Below are 17,454 nucleotides of genomic sequence, written 5' to 3'. Positions count from 1 at the left end.
ATAAACTCATATTTTAGACACCAATGCTATCCTTAAAAAAATAAATATAGCGGAGTTCATGTATAATTTTAGCAGCAAATCCTAAGGTAAAACTTTTTACATATTTTATTCAAAATAAAAGATAATTGTTCTTTGGAATCTCAATGTACCTACATAGAAGAAAATGTTATTTTTTAGCCAAAAAGGGTAGCTTTGATACATAATATTTGGTAGGTCAAAAAATGTTAAAGCAAGTAAATAGAATTCTATTTTGAAATAATAATTTTGGGGAACAATTTTTACATTCTAGAGATTTTATTCACTCAGAGAATTCCTTTCTGGCTTAAAATTGATAACTTTCTTTAAGTGTCTCTGGTGTGTTTTTAGAATTTGGACCATAGTGTGTCGCCAGCACTCATGTTCAAGTTTAAGTATCCAAAAAGGAAGACATTTAAGTGGAAATTTTCCTAGTTCTTTCATCAGTGTATCTATAGACTTTCTAATAGAAGGGCACTGTGCAAAAGCTCAATGCAACAATCGTGTTCATAAAAATAATGTGTTTCACATTGACATTTCTTCTTAATACCTTTTCCTTTTAATGTTTGTTGGGGTGCGTAAGTGATAGGAAGATGCGTTTGGTGAGGCAATTACCCATTATTATTGAGTAGCCTAGCAGTCCCCTGGGTAAACTCATGCATAATTTGTTTGGGCATAATATACTGTCTATAGTACTGTACCTACCCCTGCTTGGGGAAGGAAACATTTGGGGATTCTTGTCCATACTATTTCTTCTATATTAAATGACCTCTTCCCCAACCCCTCCTCCCACTCTCATCTCTATTTGGCCAAATCCAAAGTGTCTTTCAAGCTCAAGTGCCTTAAGGGCACACATAGAAAGTGATTTTCCTCCTCTCAAGAACCTCTCAGACTTTATCCATACCCCTCATTATAGTTAGGTATGATGCAGGTGAGACAATATTTATGAACACATTCTATTCTGCGGAGTTGCCCTGAGGTGAACCACTAATGGTTGTTAGCCTCCTTACGCTGTCCACAATCTGTTCCCCACTTTCTGAAAACTGTTCTCCCATTCCACGCCACCACCTCTTGTGCACATGACCCATGAGGAAGCAAAGGTGCTCCGGCAACCAGGGTCACCCAACAAGCCACAGCATCTTGGGAATGGTGATTGGCGATCAGTGGGCACTTAACCTACCCTTGGGTAACAGGGTGTGAAAAAAAGAAGGTGGAGAGAATGATTCATTCATAATCCCTCTCCATGTAGCTCAGAACAGTAAGGCCTGGTGTTGAAAGTGAGTCTTATTACTCATCTGCTCAAAACCTTCTCGTAGTTCTCATGTTCCTCAGGAAAAAAAAACCACAGTCTTTATAACAACCTGCAAAGTCTCATGTGACCTGTGTCCCTGTTACCTGTCTCCTCTCACCTCTTGATCCTTATACTGTCTACTCCAGGCATGCCGGCTTATATGCTGTTCCACATACCCTTGGAATGTGCCACCTTGGGACCTGCTATAGATTGAACGTTTGTGTCCCCCCACAATTCGTATGTTGAAACCTAATTCCTAAAGTGATCATATTTGGAGGCAGGGCCCTTGAGAGGTGGTCAGGTTTAGATAAAGCCCCAGGGTGGAGCCCCAAGGAGGGGGTTAAGGTTCTTCCAAGGGGATGAAGATTCCAGAGCTTGCTCTCTCCAACATGTGAGGACATAGCATCAAGATGGCCATCTGCAAAGCAGAAAACAGGTCCTCACCACGCCCCTAACCATGCTGGCATCCAGATCTGGGAGTTCCAGGCTCCAGAGCTGTGAAAACTGTTTGCTGTGCAAGCCTTCCAGTCTGCAATAGTTTGCTATGGCAGCCTGAAAGGGCTAAGATACAGTCTTTGCTCTGGTCTTCCCTCTGCCCATGCCTCTCCTCTCCCCCCAAGACCTGCATGTCCAACTCTCCCACTTGGCCGGGTCTCTCTGCAAGTGTTCCTATCAGTGAGGCCCATTCTGACATTCTTCTTAAAATTTCTCCCTTGTTTCTAATATACTCACACCCCCTCAGTCTATTCTGATGAATAGTACCTTTGGCACCCACCATTGTCCGACATTTTTCTTATGTATTTCTGACGTCTACTCTTTGTTGTCTGTTTCCAAACACTACGGTGTTACAAGCTCTACGAGGGCAGGATTTTTTGTTTTGTCTTCACTGCTGTCTATATTCGGGCACCTAGAAGACTACCTGGAATCATTAGTACTCGGTAAATATGTGTTTGAATGAGCAAGTGCACAACCATTTTCTGGTGTGAGAAGAGAAGAGCAGGAAAAGTAGGTCTGAAGCTAAAGAGAAGCATAAAGTTTACACACACACACACACACACACACACACACAGAGGGTCAGAGATGACAGGCAGAGTAAGACAACTTGCTGTGTCCTTTAGTGTCCCAACTCACAGCTCCATAGTCTTCCTGGGGCACTTCCACCCCTACCCTTGTTGTGTACAACACTGCAGTGTTTGTAAAATAAACCTCTTCCTCTACTTAAGCCCATTCCAAACAATTACTATGGCTTGAACTAAGATGCTAATCCATACATTTAAGAAGGCAAAAACCAAGTTTGTTTGTTTCCATCTCTTAACCAGGCTCCTTCGAGCTGTCACAATGCCTTGCACACACAACACACGCACTGATGTTAAATGAACGAATGCAACTTTGTTTAAATGAAATCTAACTTACTAGGGTATTTGCTCCACAGTAAGGAACTCTTGTACTGCTGCTGCTTACAGTTAGAAAATCACCCTGATGATGTATTTACTTGCCTGTGTTATCTTGGTCTGGTTTGCTATTAAATTGATTTCTGTACATGGCAGGTCAGTGTTTGTTGATCTTATTTTAGCACGTTGCAATCCACCTAATGGCCCAATTCATGTGTTGGGTGGTGATCTCCATTTCTCTTCTGCTAAGATCTGTAATCAATATATCATCAGCGTGTAATCAGCACAAGTCTTTGCGTAATGGTTTTGCATTAATTTCATTGCAAGATCTGCTTGTGCATTCCTGAAAGGAGTCAACAAAAAGCTAAAGCATAACACATCAGAGATTATACTTCACCTTTTCTTTTTTTCTTTCCTTTTTCTTTTTATTTCTTTCTTTTTTTTTTTTTTCTTTGAGACAAGGTCTCGCTCTGTTAGCCCATCTAGAGTATAGTGGTGCGATCATAGTTCACTGTAACCTCCAACTCCTGGGCTCAAGCAATCTTCCTGCCTCAGCCTCCCAAGTAGCTGGGACTATAGGCACATGCCACCACGTCTGGCTAATTTGTCTTGCTTTTTGTAGAGATGGGGTCTTGCTCTTGCTCAGGCTAGTCTCAAACTTCTGACCTCAAGCGATCCTCCTGCCTGGATCTCTTAAAAAGCTGGAATTACAGGTGTGAGCCACCATGCCCAGCCCTATACTTCATCCTTGAATAAAAGATGTGCCAAAACTGGATTACAAATATACAAAATACTAGTACTACATTTATCATGTCCACTTTTGTTCTTGAAAACAAAAACTGTAATATATCCCTTATAAAAATTTTAGAAATAAAAATTATATTATAAAAGGTAGATGCTACTTGGTGCATCAAACAAAGGTGATGATTTGGAGGACCCGATCCAACTTTGGAAGAGTTATGACATCTTCCCCTAAGCTTTCATTTTTCTCTTTAGATATTTCTGTTTGAGATTTTCCCCCTTAAATAAATAAAAAGGCAAATTTTCATCTTCTCTTAATGCACCTAGTGGGAAGGAGAGTTCAAATGTAGTTGTGCTGAAACAATTGGATATCTGTATGCAAATACATGAACTGGGGCACAGGTCTTCACCACAGTTAATTCAAAATGTGTCATATACCTACATGTACAAAGTAAAACTATATAACTTGCAGAAGAGAACATAGGCCCAAATTTGTGTGACCCTGGGTTTGGTGATAAGTTTTTTGTACAACCTCAAAAGCAAAAAAAAATTAAAAAGTGGGCAAAACAACTGAACTATACCATAGAAGATACACAGACACCAAATAAGCATATGAAAATATGCACATCATTTACCATTAGACAAATGCAAATTAAAACAGCAATAAGAAATGACACACCATTAGAATGGCTAAAATCCTCCCCCCCCCAAAAAAAAAAAAAAACTGACAATGTCAATAACTGCAGAGGATGCAGAACAGCAAGAACTTCAATCCTGGTGGGAATGCAAAGTGGTGCGGCTACTTTCAACAACAGTTTGGTAGTCTACTACAAAGATAAACAAAGTCTCGGCCGGGCACGGTGGCTCACGCCTGTAATCCTAGCTCTTGGGAGGCCGAGGCGGGCGGATTGCTCAAGGTCAGGAGTTCAAAACCAGCCTGAGCAAGAGCGAGACCCTGTCTCTACTATAAATAGAAAGAAATTAATTGGCCAACTGATATATATATAAAAAATTAGCCGGGCATGGTGGCTCATGCCTGTAGTCCCAGCTACTCGGGAGGCTGAGGCAGAAGGATCACTCGAGCCCAGGAGTTTGAGGTTGCTGTGAGCTAGGCTGACGCCATGGCACTCACTCTAGCCTGGGCAACAAAGCGAGACTCTGTCTCAAAAAAAAAAAAACAAAAAAAAAAAACAACAACAAAAAAACAAAGTCTTACTGTATAATTTAGCAATTGTGCTTCTTGGTATTGATCAAACTGATGTGAAAACTCACGTCCACATAAAAACTTGCACACTAATGTTTATTGCAACCATATTAATAAATGACAAAAATCAAGATGCTCTTCCGTAGGTGAATGGATACTCAAACTCTGGTAGATCCATAAAATAGAATATTACTCAGTAATAAAAATGGATGTGCTATCAAGCCATGCAAAGATATGGATCAATATTAAATGCTACTGCTAAGTGAAAGAAGTCATTCTGATATAAACTGCGTAGTGTATGATTCCAATTATAGGGCATTCTGGATTAGGCAAAATAATAGAGATGGCAAATTGATTAATGGTTGCCAGAGGTTTTGGAGAGGACAGGAGGTATGTTCAATGGAGAAAGCATAAAGGATTTTTGAGTGCAGTGAAATCATTCTATACAATACTGTAATGGTGAATGCATGCCACTGTGTTAAACCCATAGAAATTTACAGCACAAAGAGTGAAGTTTAATGTATGCAAAGTGAAAAAAAATAATTTAGGAAGTTGGAGAATCAAAGGATGGAATGAAAAATGTGGCAGAACTAGCTGGCTGTGTTACAAATGCATGAAACAATATCTCTAAAAGGGTTGGGGGAGGAAGGTGCTGGCCTGACCTAAGTCGCATTGGAAATAGCTGGAATCCATGGGACTAAAGGGAAAAGGAAGTGTGCATAAGCACCAACCTACATTTGATAAAGTCATTTCCTATGGGGCTATGGGCTATCAGTCCTGAAACCACTCTACACTAGAATGGAACAATTAAGGAAAATTATGAAATTATGGAAATTAAGGAAATTACGGCAAATGTTGGCAATGAGATTTCTCTGTCGGAGTTGGAAGTTAGAAGCAAGTGGAGAAAATTTGTATAGTCTATGTGGTAGTGGATTAGAGACAGAAACATCAGTGCCAACCTGTGTTTAAGTTAATGTAGATATAGATTGTTACAGGTGGAAATATTTATAGACATATGCACATATAGAGTTAGTATGCAGGTGTGTATTTCTTTGCTCTGTCAGCTGAGAAGTTTTCTTGAACCAAGGACACCCCAGTGAAAACAAACACCCAGATGTTGGTTTCTAATACCACTGTCTAATAAGAGGAAACAGAATAGATCCTTGGAGAAATCGCTTATTCTAGAGCTTGAGCAGCAAATACAACAGGTGAGCCTGGAGCCTCTCGTAGGGCCGCAAAGTAAAGAAGCTGCTTGAAATCACCCGCCCACGGTGGAGGCATGTCAAAGGGACAAGAAGCCAACTGAAAAAACCTCCCAAGGACCGAAGATGGAACAGTTTAAGCAAAGAAATAAATAAAGTAGTATTAGATTATAATCCAAAGTGCAAAACAAATGTACATGGATTCATATAAATAAATGAATTTATTTATTCAAGAATACATGAATATGTATCCATGAATACATATAAATGAATTCATAAATTAATGAGAGAGAAGAAATTAATCCCATGTGCAGAAAAGTTCTGAATTAATTTATTTAGACTCTTCACCCTCAAGGAGGTTGAGTGTAATTCCCCACTTTCTAAGCATGGGCCAGGCATTGTGACTGCCTTCGAAAGAATATAGAAAGAATATAGGAAGGAAAGGAGGAAAAAAGAATTTGGGGACTTGACAAACGTCACTTCGTTCCAGGTGATCGAGGCTGACCACAACAGTGACAGGCTAGGAGAATGTATCCTTGCTATGATGTGATGAGAATCACACTTCAATTCTGTGATCCTACTCCCCAAAACACATAGACGCCCATCTACTTGTGAGCAAAATGTCAGCCAAATTCCAGTTGATGAATATTTTACAAAAATACCTAACCAGAGTTCCTTAAAATGGTCAAAGTCATCAAAAGCAAAAAGAATGTAAGAAAACAGTCACAGCCAAAAAGAGTCTAAGGAGACATGACCCGCTAAGGTAACGAGGTAGCCTGGATAATATTCTTAGAACAGAAAAAGGATCTGATATAAAAACTAAAGAAATCTGAATAAAGTATGAATTTATAATTATGAATAATTATGAATTATTTCATAATGTGCAATAATAATTCATTAATTGTGACAGATATACCATACCAATGTGAGATGCTAATAGTAGAGGAGATTGAGTGTGGGATATATGGGAATTCTGTACTATCTTCCCAAATCTAACGCAATTCTAAAATAAAAAGCTTATTTTAAAAATGTAATGAGGAATTGGCTCCGAGTACAAAACTGTCTTCCTTAAAAGAGTAACATCTCCAATTCTATCTTGCTTGGCACTTGTAACTCTTCAGTACATTTTACACCCACTACTAACTTTCAGTACCTACTACTCATGTTTGCCAAGTGCTGAATGGCTTGAACTATATAATGCAGGAACCAGGCCCTTCTTTACCCCTAACTGCCACAATATACAAACACTGGCCGAAGAAAAAGGGAAAGGGAGAGAAATTTGAAGATGAAAGATGCATAGAAGAAAAGAAACATAAGCACATTTATATTGGAAACCCCAGAGTCACCAATATGGCGTCATGCAAAGCTCACTGGCCCTTAGCCATTGGTCAGATACTTCTGCCTAAACCTGATGTTGTTGGAAATAAAGGGACTACATTTCATAAACTTCCCATTATACGTTTGCTTCAGCAGAGTTCATGAAAGACACTTGGGATTCCTTTGGAAAATGTGCCATACACTTAGCCATTAATCAATCAATTTAGTGAAAGAGAAGTGGCATTTGGTTCCTCGGAAGTTAATCAGACACTGAAGCAAACGCTTTGGAATGAGAATAAAGTCAACCACTCTGGTGTGCACCATCAATACAGCTCAATTCAAAATTGTCATCAATTATTCACGAATTCTAAGCCAGCTAAGCAGTTTTGCTAAGATATATAGACACTTCCAAAATTTTCCACTTATTAACAAGCAGTGTCAAATATGACAGCAGGTGTTTACTGCAGCTCCTGAAGACACAAGTTCGAAGTGAGTCACCTAAAGTTTCTTATTATAGACACCATGTGATCTCTTCTTGGTTTTTGCAAAGAAAAAAAGTACATTCTTGTCATCGCTACTTAATTTCTGCTTTAAACAAATTGACCCCAAACACTCAATGATAATAGGTTTTTATACCAGGAATGGCATAAGCAGAATAAGGCATTTCTATTAAAAGCTGTATTTCAGACTGTGCTTTGTTACACTTGCTGTAAATATGTTCAGTTTCCTTGTAATAATCCGCCAAGAAGTCTGTTTGAGGATGGAGAGTACAAGGACAATCTTACAGCAAGGATCTAATAACCATGTATGCAAATATTTACTTTGGATTTAATACTTTCTTTCATTCCCAGGGATATCTATCAACAGATAGATATTATTATATATATCACTGATACATTGTAAATATTCTTGCATGTATCTAATATCAACAAACAACATTTGAAAGTTTATTTTTATTGGAGTACACTGTATGTATCTTAATGAGGAAACAGTTTGATGCTCCAGAGTGACCTTAAGGGCACTCAAGTGACCTTAAAGTTCTTTCTACCCTTCTGCTCTGACATCCTGTTGGCTTATGTCCCATGGACAAAAAATGGCCACGGTACTGCCAGGCACAGTGAGGGGAACAACAAAGTAGAAAGAGGCTTTTTCCTCATGAGGCTTTGTCTTCTTAAATAGGAAGGGAGAAACTTCCTAGGTGTCTTATTCTCCCATTTCATACATCAGAACCCTGCCACCTGCCCGCTCTTAAACCAAGGTTAAACCAAGAGCAAGGGGAGTAAGGTTATTTTTATCATCATTTGTTTAGACCAACCAGGATTCATCCTCAGGGCTGGGGTAGAATCCTACCCTTACTCTAGGTTCTTACTGGCCCCATGAAGAAAGTCAGGGTTCTGTGGAAATAAGGGTATGATTGGCAGTCTTTTAAGCATGCACAAAACAGGGGCTGTGGCACAGTCCTAGATGCTAGCGGGAAAGAACTTGTCACCAGCTATGCAGGTCCTTCCAGCTCTGCCATAGGCTCTTGTGTGCTAATTATAGAACCATAGCAGAGCCTAGCTGAGGAAGAGGAACAACTTAGATGTCTTTCTTCTTTCCTCCTGTTGCATCAACAAGGTATATCCCAAAGCACCAGGAAGAGGGACATGGCAAATAACAATAGCAACGACAATGATGATGGCTCACAGCTCACACATGGACGGCGCTTGGCCGCACAAATGCACAATTACATTTTAACTTCACAGCCCCCTTGCAAGACAGATGTTGTCACCATCATACACATGTTACAGCAGAAGGAACAGACTCAGAGGTTTATTAGCTCATTCAAAGTTATAGTGCCAGGGGTCCCCCAAATTATCGTGTCTTCGATGCTTTGCTAAGAAAACTCACAGGACTCAGCACAAAGCTGTACCCGTGGCTACGACTCATTGCAGTGAAAGGATACAAGCAAAATCAACTAAGAAAAAGGTGCAAGGGGCAAAATGTGGAGGAGACCAAGTGCAAGCTTCCAAGAGTCCCTTCCCAGTGGCATCACACACTGTATGTGTTTAATTCCCCCAGCAAAGAATTTTGAGAACAAGTGTGAAATGTCGTCTTCCAAGGAGCTCATTAGACATTCAGTTCCCAGAGGATGTATTGGGGGCTGGTCACATAAGCACCCTCTGCATAGCAAATGCCAAAACTCCATATTCCCTGGGGGAAAAACAGGCTTTTAGCATAATTCATACTGTTTGTCCAAACAATTTCAGCACACAGAGCCACTCTTAACAGTTAAGGGGGTAGGAACCGTTCCAAAATCCAGGTTTCCATGTATCAGCCAAAAGCTAGCATTTCAGGCTGGTCTTTCTAAGGATATCTCAGGCCTGACAATTAACTCTTATCTGCACAATCACCTATCCTGGGTATAGTAAAACTTGCACTTGAACCTGGGTCTATTCATTTGAACCTGGGTCTATTGATTCTATATCTCAGCATCTTCCTTTTGCCTTTGAATATAGTGAAGGGAATTTATAACAAGAAAAAAGAAAAAAGGAGTAGCTCTAGGGATAGATGTATCTAATTATGGTTAATGAGAAAATAGGGGATCAGAGAGTTTATATGTCTCTTGCCCAAAATCACAGGTAAACTTTTTGAGAAAACTACAGAACTGGGATTCTAGCATACACAGCCTTGTCTAGATGCTAAAGTCAAATGTCCCCTCTTTAAAACACACTGTGTTATAAAATTGGTTACATGATAAATATATTTTAAATGTATTATAAATTTTAGTCAATAAGGAATAAAATATATTACTATAATCTTTACCTATTTGGAAGCATACAATCAAAGGTGTTTAATACTTAAACCACAATTTTTGGTATCTACAAATGAATACATTTCAAAGGAACTAGAGTAGTGAAATGGAATTGAATTTTTAAATACAAACAAAGCATTAAAGATTAATTTAAAGCTATAGTATGCAATGTGATTTGTAGAGAAACAAAATATAAAAACCAAAATATTATTAAACAAAAGATAACATGATAAACATTATTGCTCTTAATTGTATTTATGTAAATATTCTTTGAGCATGTCACTGGTGAATTCCATTTAGGGAATCTTATTTTTAAAATCAATTTGTGAAATGCACTATCATCAGTTCATTTAAAGTGGAGTATAAGTCCATATCCTAAGAGAAATAGAGGCACTTTCCAATATGAGTTATGGCCCAAGATTATGCCAAGGAATGTAAAACCCTCCCTATATAAAGCTTGCAAAATATCTACTGTTGTCATTGCAAAAATAATAACAAAGGTTGGGCATGCAAGATGTTGAACATTTATTTATTCATATTCTTTGCTGGCTTCTTTTTTTCCTTGGGGAAAACTAATAGCTGAAATATAGCCATTGTGCAGAATATACAGTAGAGAAAACAAGCACTTCACAGTATAGCTCACTTCCAACATCCTTGGCCCACTCTCAAAGCAGGAGCCTTGATTAGGAGATGGTGCTCTGTTTTATGGTTCTAAATCCTGAAACTTCAGAGCAATTATTTTTAAATTAAACACCTAAGAGGTGGAGATATAAAGTTCCCTATTACGTTTAGATGTTATTATTAAATCATTCCAATTTTCTGCAACACGAGGAAGAATATTTGGTTAATTGGTGGTGGTCCAGGAATAGTTAGCGATAGATGAACTCCTGGTATGGACTCTAATCGTCAATGAACTCTCTCTCTCTCTCTCTCTCTCTCCCTCCCTCCCTCTATCTCCCCCTTTCCCTCTATCTCCCCCTTTCCCTCTCTCTCTCTCTCTCTCTCCCTCCCTCCCTCTATCTCCCCCTTTCCCTCTATCTCCCCCTTTCCCTCTATCTCCCCCTTTCCCTCTCTCTCTCTCTCTCTCTCTCACACACACACACACACACACACACACAGAACAACTCTCCATTATATTTACTTTTGTAAAAAAAAATACTTCAAAGGAAAGATGATTCTCTCTAATGGAAGAATTCATTAGATATGGACATTGACGAAAATAAAATGTTGCTAGAATTCAGTAGTTGTGTTTAAACCACTGAATTCTTCCACCAAGGCCCATCTCAGGCATCATACTGCTTTGGTTTACTTATATTTTTACAAGACTGACAAAGAACAAAAGTTGCTCATGAGTAGAAGTTGTTCTTACCAATCAAAAGAACCAGAAAATGTTAGTTTCTTGACGCTTGACTTTTTCTGACTCCCACAAGTTTCTCCCACAAACCTCCAAGATTGACAGATATGTTTTTGAGTGGGAAAGAGGAACTCTGCATAACATGGAAATCTCAGGAAAGCAAATAGATTCTTGTATAACTTTACAGATACCCACAGCTACTTGATTACTCTTCTCTTACAGCTACCCATATGAAAGAGAACTAGTGAAGCACTCAATTTCCAAAGAAACCATACTAAAATTGTATAATGCCATCAAACTGGTCCTTCCCTTCAAAACCCTGGCTTCTACTTCCTTTTTTGCTTTCATATAACTTAACATGGAAGTCTTAAGTGTTCAAGGAAGTTGCCCATAATTTTAAAGCTAAAGCCACAATATACATTAAAGTATAGTGCCAAGACTATGATACACTCTAGCCATTGAATTCATTGCTGTTTTCCAAGATGGGCTCCCCTCATTTGATAGTGCCATAACAGCAGAGTGGAAAAGATGAATTTAAGGTTAATAGCATATTTCAAATATATGCTTTGAAGATTCTAAAGACTGAGATCCCTATATTTAAGAAATCAGAAAAATAAACCCCTTTACCCTTTGCCAATGCCATAATAAAACTATTTTCTTGTTAGCAGAGTGAGTTTAAATTCTGTATATCACAGGTATGATACAAACCCAGGATATTGACTAAAAATTACCCAGACAGAAGTGGGCACAGTTTCAAGGTACCTACAGTGTATCAACGCCACTCACAATCATAGCACAGGACAGTCCTACGGTGGCTAAGTAAATGGTCTGTCTTTTAATTCAAAGAAACCACTTTGGTTATTCACCCCCAGGATGCTCAATCCCAATGGAGCGTTCTCTTTTAAAAAATATTGTTTATAGTATTAAGACAAAAATAGATTAACGGTCTTATGAAAACCTTAAAAAATTATGATTGTTTGCTGTCAAACGTAAAGGAACAAAATCTGAGCGGATCTGTTTTGTTCTGCTTACCACAACCAGCTCCAAACAAAACAAAACAATGTGCATTTGAAGAACCCAGGAGCCAGCCACTGTTGTTGTGGCAACATAGTGCGTGTACTGGCTCTATAATATCACGAAGGAAGCAAAATAGTAAAACATCCGCACTTTGCTCTCAAGGAATTTGCAGTCGGAGATGAGATATACCCACCAGGTGAGAAAGTAACATTCATTGACGCCTCATGTGTGTTCAGCACTTGTGCCAGGTGTTTACCCTCCTGAATAATGTCTTTTATACCCAATCTGCATATAAAGTAACTGTATATATATATATATATATATATATATATATATATATATATATATATATATATATATATTTATCCAAAGTGACTGATCTATGGGTGAGGCACTGAGAAAGGGTTCAAGGTCAGCCTGGAACCAAATCAAATTTTGTTCCTATTACGTTACGCTGGCTTTGATGAGCGAAATCAGGAACCCAAAAATGCCACAAGGGAGAATATGAATACGATTATGTGCCGAAGAAATAGTAGACATCATTCGTGACCAAAATTTCAGAAGGAGGAAAGATTCCAGACAGATAGAAGACATTATAGTTTCTTCATCAGAAATAAATGGGGAAGAACACCAGCTGACTAGCAGGGTTACCAAAAAATGTTAAATTGGAAAATGCCTAAAATACCCAGCATGCTCTCTAATACGTAGTATATGCTTAATTTTATGTACTTATTTTTGTTGGTTTTTTTCCTTGCCACTCCCAGAAGAAGGAAGCAGTTAGATAAGTGAAAAAGATAGTTTAGAGTAGTAGTTAAGGTTTAAACATAACCTAGATCCCAGCTCTTTAACTAATCAGTAGGGTAGCTCTGGGCAAGTTTTTCAACTCTCCGCTTCTTCATCTATAAAAATGACAGAATAATATTTAGCTTACACGGTTGTCATGAGTATTGAACCAAATAAATATTATCATACATAGCACAGTGCCAGACATACAATTATGCATTCAGTAAATGGGAGCACTTATTTATAATAATTATTATAATGTTTGTCAATGGAACAGAAGCCAAACTCTGTAAAATAATTTAAAGAGGCTTATTCTGAGCCAAATTTGAGGACCATGACCCGGAGCAACACCCAAGAAGCCTTGAGCAAGTGGACTCACTGTGGTTGGGTTACAGTTTGGTTTTATACATTTCAGGGAGACAGGGGTCAAAGGTAAAGTCATAAATCAACACCTGAGAGGCATACATTGGTTTGGCCCCAAAAGGTGGGCCATCTCGAAGGCGGGGGCAGGGGGCGGGGTGGCTTACAGGCTATAGGTGGGTTTAAAGACTCTTTGACTTATAATTGGTTAAAAAAATGAAGTTTTTGTCTGAAGACTTGAAATGTTTTAGGGAATTCTGTTTATTAGGGACAAGCTACTGGCCATATATTTGTTATATAAATTGAGGAGCTGCAGGTTTGTCTTGCATAGCCTTAGTCCTGTTAATGGGTTACAAAGGACATCTTCAAGAAGGGAAGGGGCATCATGAGCAGTGTCTGACCTCTCTCTTCAAGACAGGCAATTTAGTTTTAGGGCATCCCCTTGGCCAGGAGGAGGTCTATTCAGTCTGCCAGTTGTAGGGAAACCTTAAGATATTTTACTTCACATGTTGAAGAGGGGGCAGGATTTTGGTAGGTAGCAAGAAGGAAGACATTGTCCTGTAGGTCACAAGTGTTTAATTTTCTCATTGAAATCCCTGATATCCAACATAATCTTGAGCTTGTGCCCCCAATGTACTTATAATTATTTACATATTTCATACATATACTACTTCTATCATCATGGGCTGGAATCTCAAGGCATTTTATTCCTAAGGGGTAGTGTCATCTTTTAAGAATAGTGGATCTGAACCCATATTTTAAATTGCCTCCTTGGTGATTCTTATATCTTTTTTGGTCAATTTGTATCAAACATAATTACGTTATTGCTTTCTTAATGCCTTATAGTGAGGCTGACAAAGAGCTCACCCCCTAGATAGCAAAAAGATGCCTGCATAACTATATGTGCTTCACCTGTAGTTCCTTAACAGGGGTCTCTTCAAGCCACTCTTGAAAGTTAGTTTAGAAAAACCCAAATCATGTAATCTACAAGTCCACCTAACCAGGCACAGGTAACCCTCAATACATCGAAATATTCCGAAAGTAATTGAACAAGTGAGGCTGTCTTGCCAACTTTCAGTGACAATTTCCCATCTTGTATAGTATGTGATCATCAGATAAATGAAAGTGAGAAAGTTATTGTCAATCAATATACACAATATTGGTCGAGTTTAATTTCTCTTGGGTATAGACAATTTCTAACAGTTTCTTCACATACTCCATTGGGTTATCCTGTCACCCCACTCCATTTGGAGACCATTACCTTGGGAACTGAAAAGTGTTAAAGGTGTTTAATTGGGGCTGAGCCATGATCAAAAGGAGGGGATATGAAGGAATACTGTCTAGCAGCAGCGTGTAGGGTAGTTTGGATAAATGAAAGAAATGTGTGTACCACTTAGAAGATCAACTTGTGCTCTTAGACGCTAAGCTCTGTGTACAAGTGTGAAAAGAATAGAATAAAATCATACCTGACGGTTTCCGTCTGTCTTCCCAGGCATCCTGTAAAAAGGTGGAATTTTCTTGCTTAGTAGCAAGATGTCTGTGGCAGTTCCAGGCAGAACTTGTAGATGTGATGGTACCCAGTGAAGAAAACGATGGAAGTTTCCATTTATAAGTCTTATAAATTTCCATTATAAAGTTTCCATTTATAAGTCTTAAAAAATTATATATATAAATATATATAAAATATATAATATATTATAGCATTATATATATTATTATATCATATATAATATTATATAATATATATTATATAATATATAATATATTGTGTATATTTTATATATTTATATATAAAATGATTCAGATATTTAAATGATTTTCTCATTATTTGTGCTTACTTATTTTATTTTTTAAATTTAATTTTTAAAGGAAAAAATAACCTCCCTAGAAGTCTCCTTCCATCCTATTGGCAGGATTGGGTCACGTGCCTCTGCTGTAGGTGCAAAGGAGGATGGGAAGTAAGTACATGGCATTTCAGCCTCCCAAGTGGAAAACAGGTGCTACCCACAGGGAAGAAAGAGTGGGGAAAGGCTATTAGGCAATATTGGAAGCAAGAGGATAAAGAATGGTAGCTGCATTAATATGAGCAAAAGAAATTTTAAGACACAGAGGAATTTGTGAGCCAAGTTGTCCAGGCTGAGTAGAAGATAAGGGAAGAATGAAAATGGCTTCAAGTTTTAGAGGCTGAGTGGCCAAGGAAAGATAATAACACTGATAAAATAGAGAATACTGGAGGCCCACTATATCTAAGAATGTTAGTACTCATAATAGCATCAACTAACATTTGTAGAGAACTTGCCCAGTGCCAGACACTGTGCGAATTTCCTCGTTGTCTCCTTTCATTCTCTCTCTAATTCTATTAATGATCTATTTTAAGTAACTTCTTCTGAGAAAAGGTAATGAGCTCAGTGTGGGGACACTGGGCCCGAGATGACACCTGTACATCCACAAGGACAGTGGACAGGAACTGTGGCTTGCAGCCAGGATGAGAATCGAGAGAGGTGTCTTGGAGTCGTGCAGAAGGGGCTTGACCCAGGCATGGCCTGCTGGCCTGGCCACCAGGTGGGAGGGAAGTAAACAGAGTCTTTCAACAACACAAATGAATTCCACACCCATAGCCTGTTGATGGTGAGAGTTCTAATGGAGAGAAAACAACAAAGAAAAAAAATCTGAAGTGACCTTCTGGTAATAGCACTTGTATCTCCAAACATATCTTTTTTTTTCTTTTGGATGCTGTGTGTTTTGAGTAAAAGAAAGCCACCCTAAAATGGCTGTTGGTTGACTTACAGTGTTGTGTCCTTTGCTTTGAATATTAGTACAATGAAAGAGAAAGCAACGCTCTGGGGGAAAAAAAAATCGTATTTCTCTCTATAATGGAAGTTTCCATTTCGAGATCGTTCATTAGATCTATCAATACTGAGTTTACAAATGCCAAACTTCCCTTTGTCTGAGCATATAGTACTGACATAGTAATTTAATTGTGAAGTTACTATACTAAATCTCATGGGATTTCCCCCAAAATCTCACACTAATGCCATTTTGTGCCATTAACCTCTATAATCTCCTGGCACTTGATAATTCTGAATTGTGCCATTATCTGGATATGACAGTCTTCTGTGAATAAAATGGAAACTTTATTTCTTTAAAACTTCAATAGCAGTGCAGATAAAAGGCTTTATTCCATCATTTATGTAAACAAGCCACTTAGAAAAGCTTACATGGGCGAATTGCATATTTTACCATGGTTAAAGTGCACTTCTTTGGCCAGGATTTGTGTGTGCAGACTTTGTTGTTTTATTTTCATCAACAGTACCTTGAATTTCCTACCTTATCTATCATAAAAGTACAGTGAGGTGTCCAGAGCTATGTGGAATGCTTAAAGTCTAAAATAGATTAAATAAATTGGATTTGTGGGGTGGTAAAATCTGGGGTCTGATATCACGTGGCCCTAAGTCTTGTTCTGATAAAGAGGAAACAGAAAACACGTCTCCCTCCCCCTTGCAAGCCCCGGGGATCTGATAAGCTGTGTGTAAGCTCCAGCCAGAAACTGATGTTAGATCATCCACCAAAGCCAATTACTTCACGGGCAGGAGTTTCCACTGGGCCAGGTGGGACAGCCAACATCAGCAGGAAATCAAGCACAAGAGAGAAAAAATAAGGAAGAGGGATGGAAATAAACACGTTACAGACGCTTTTCCTGAGATTCACTGAGCACATTGCAAGAAGCTCATGCTTTGAAGGCTCCATGTTTTGTTGAAAAGGATAAATGCTTAAATTCGAGAATCTTAAATTATCTCCCAGTCTCACATCAGCATAGGCTAGTTCCACATATTGCTGTCAGCAGAAATAAAGACATCTTAAGGAAAATACATAAAATTAGAACTCATCCTAATTCGGAAGTAATTATATTTTGTTTTCACTTACAAGTATATAAAATAATATATAATGAGCTGCCTGTTGTTCATTTTTAATCATTCATACCCTA

The sequence above is a fragment of the Microcebus murinus genome, chromosome 28 (assembly GCF_040939455.1).
Source record: "Microcebus murinus isolate Inina chromosome 28, M.murinus_Inina_mat1.0, whole genome shotgun sequence".
In the NCBI taxonomy this organism is placed as follows: Eukaryota; Metazoa; Chordata; class Mammalia; order Primates; family Cheirogaleidae; genus Microcebus; species Microcebus murinus.
This window is presented reverse-complemented; position numbering follows the sequence as displayed.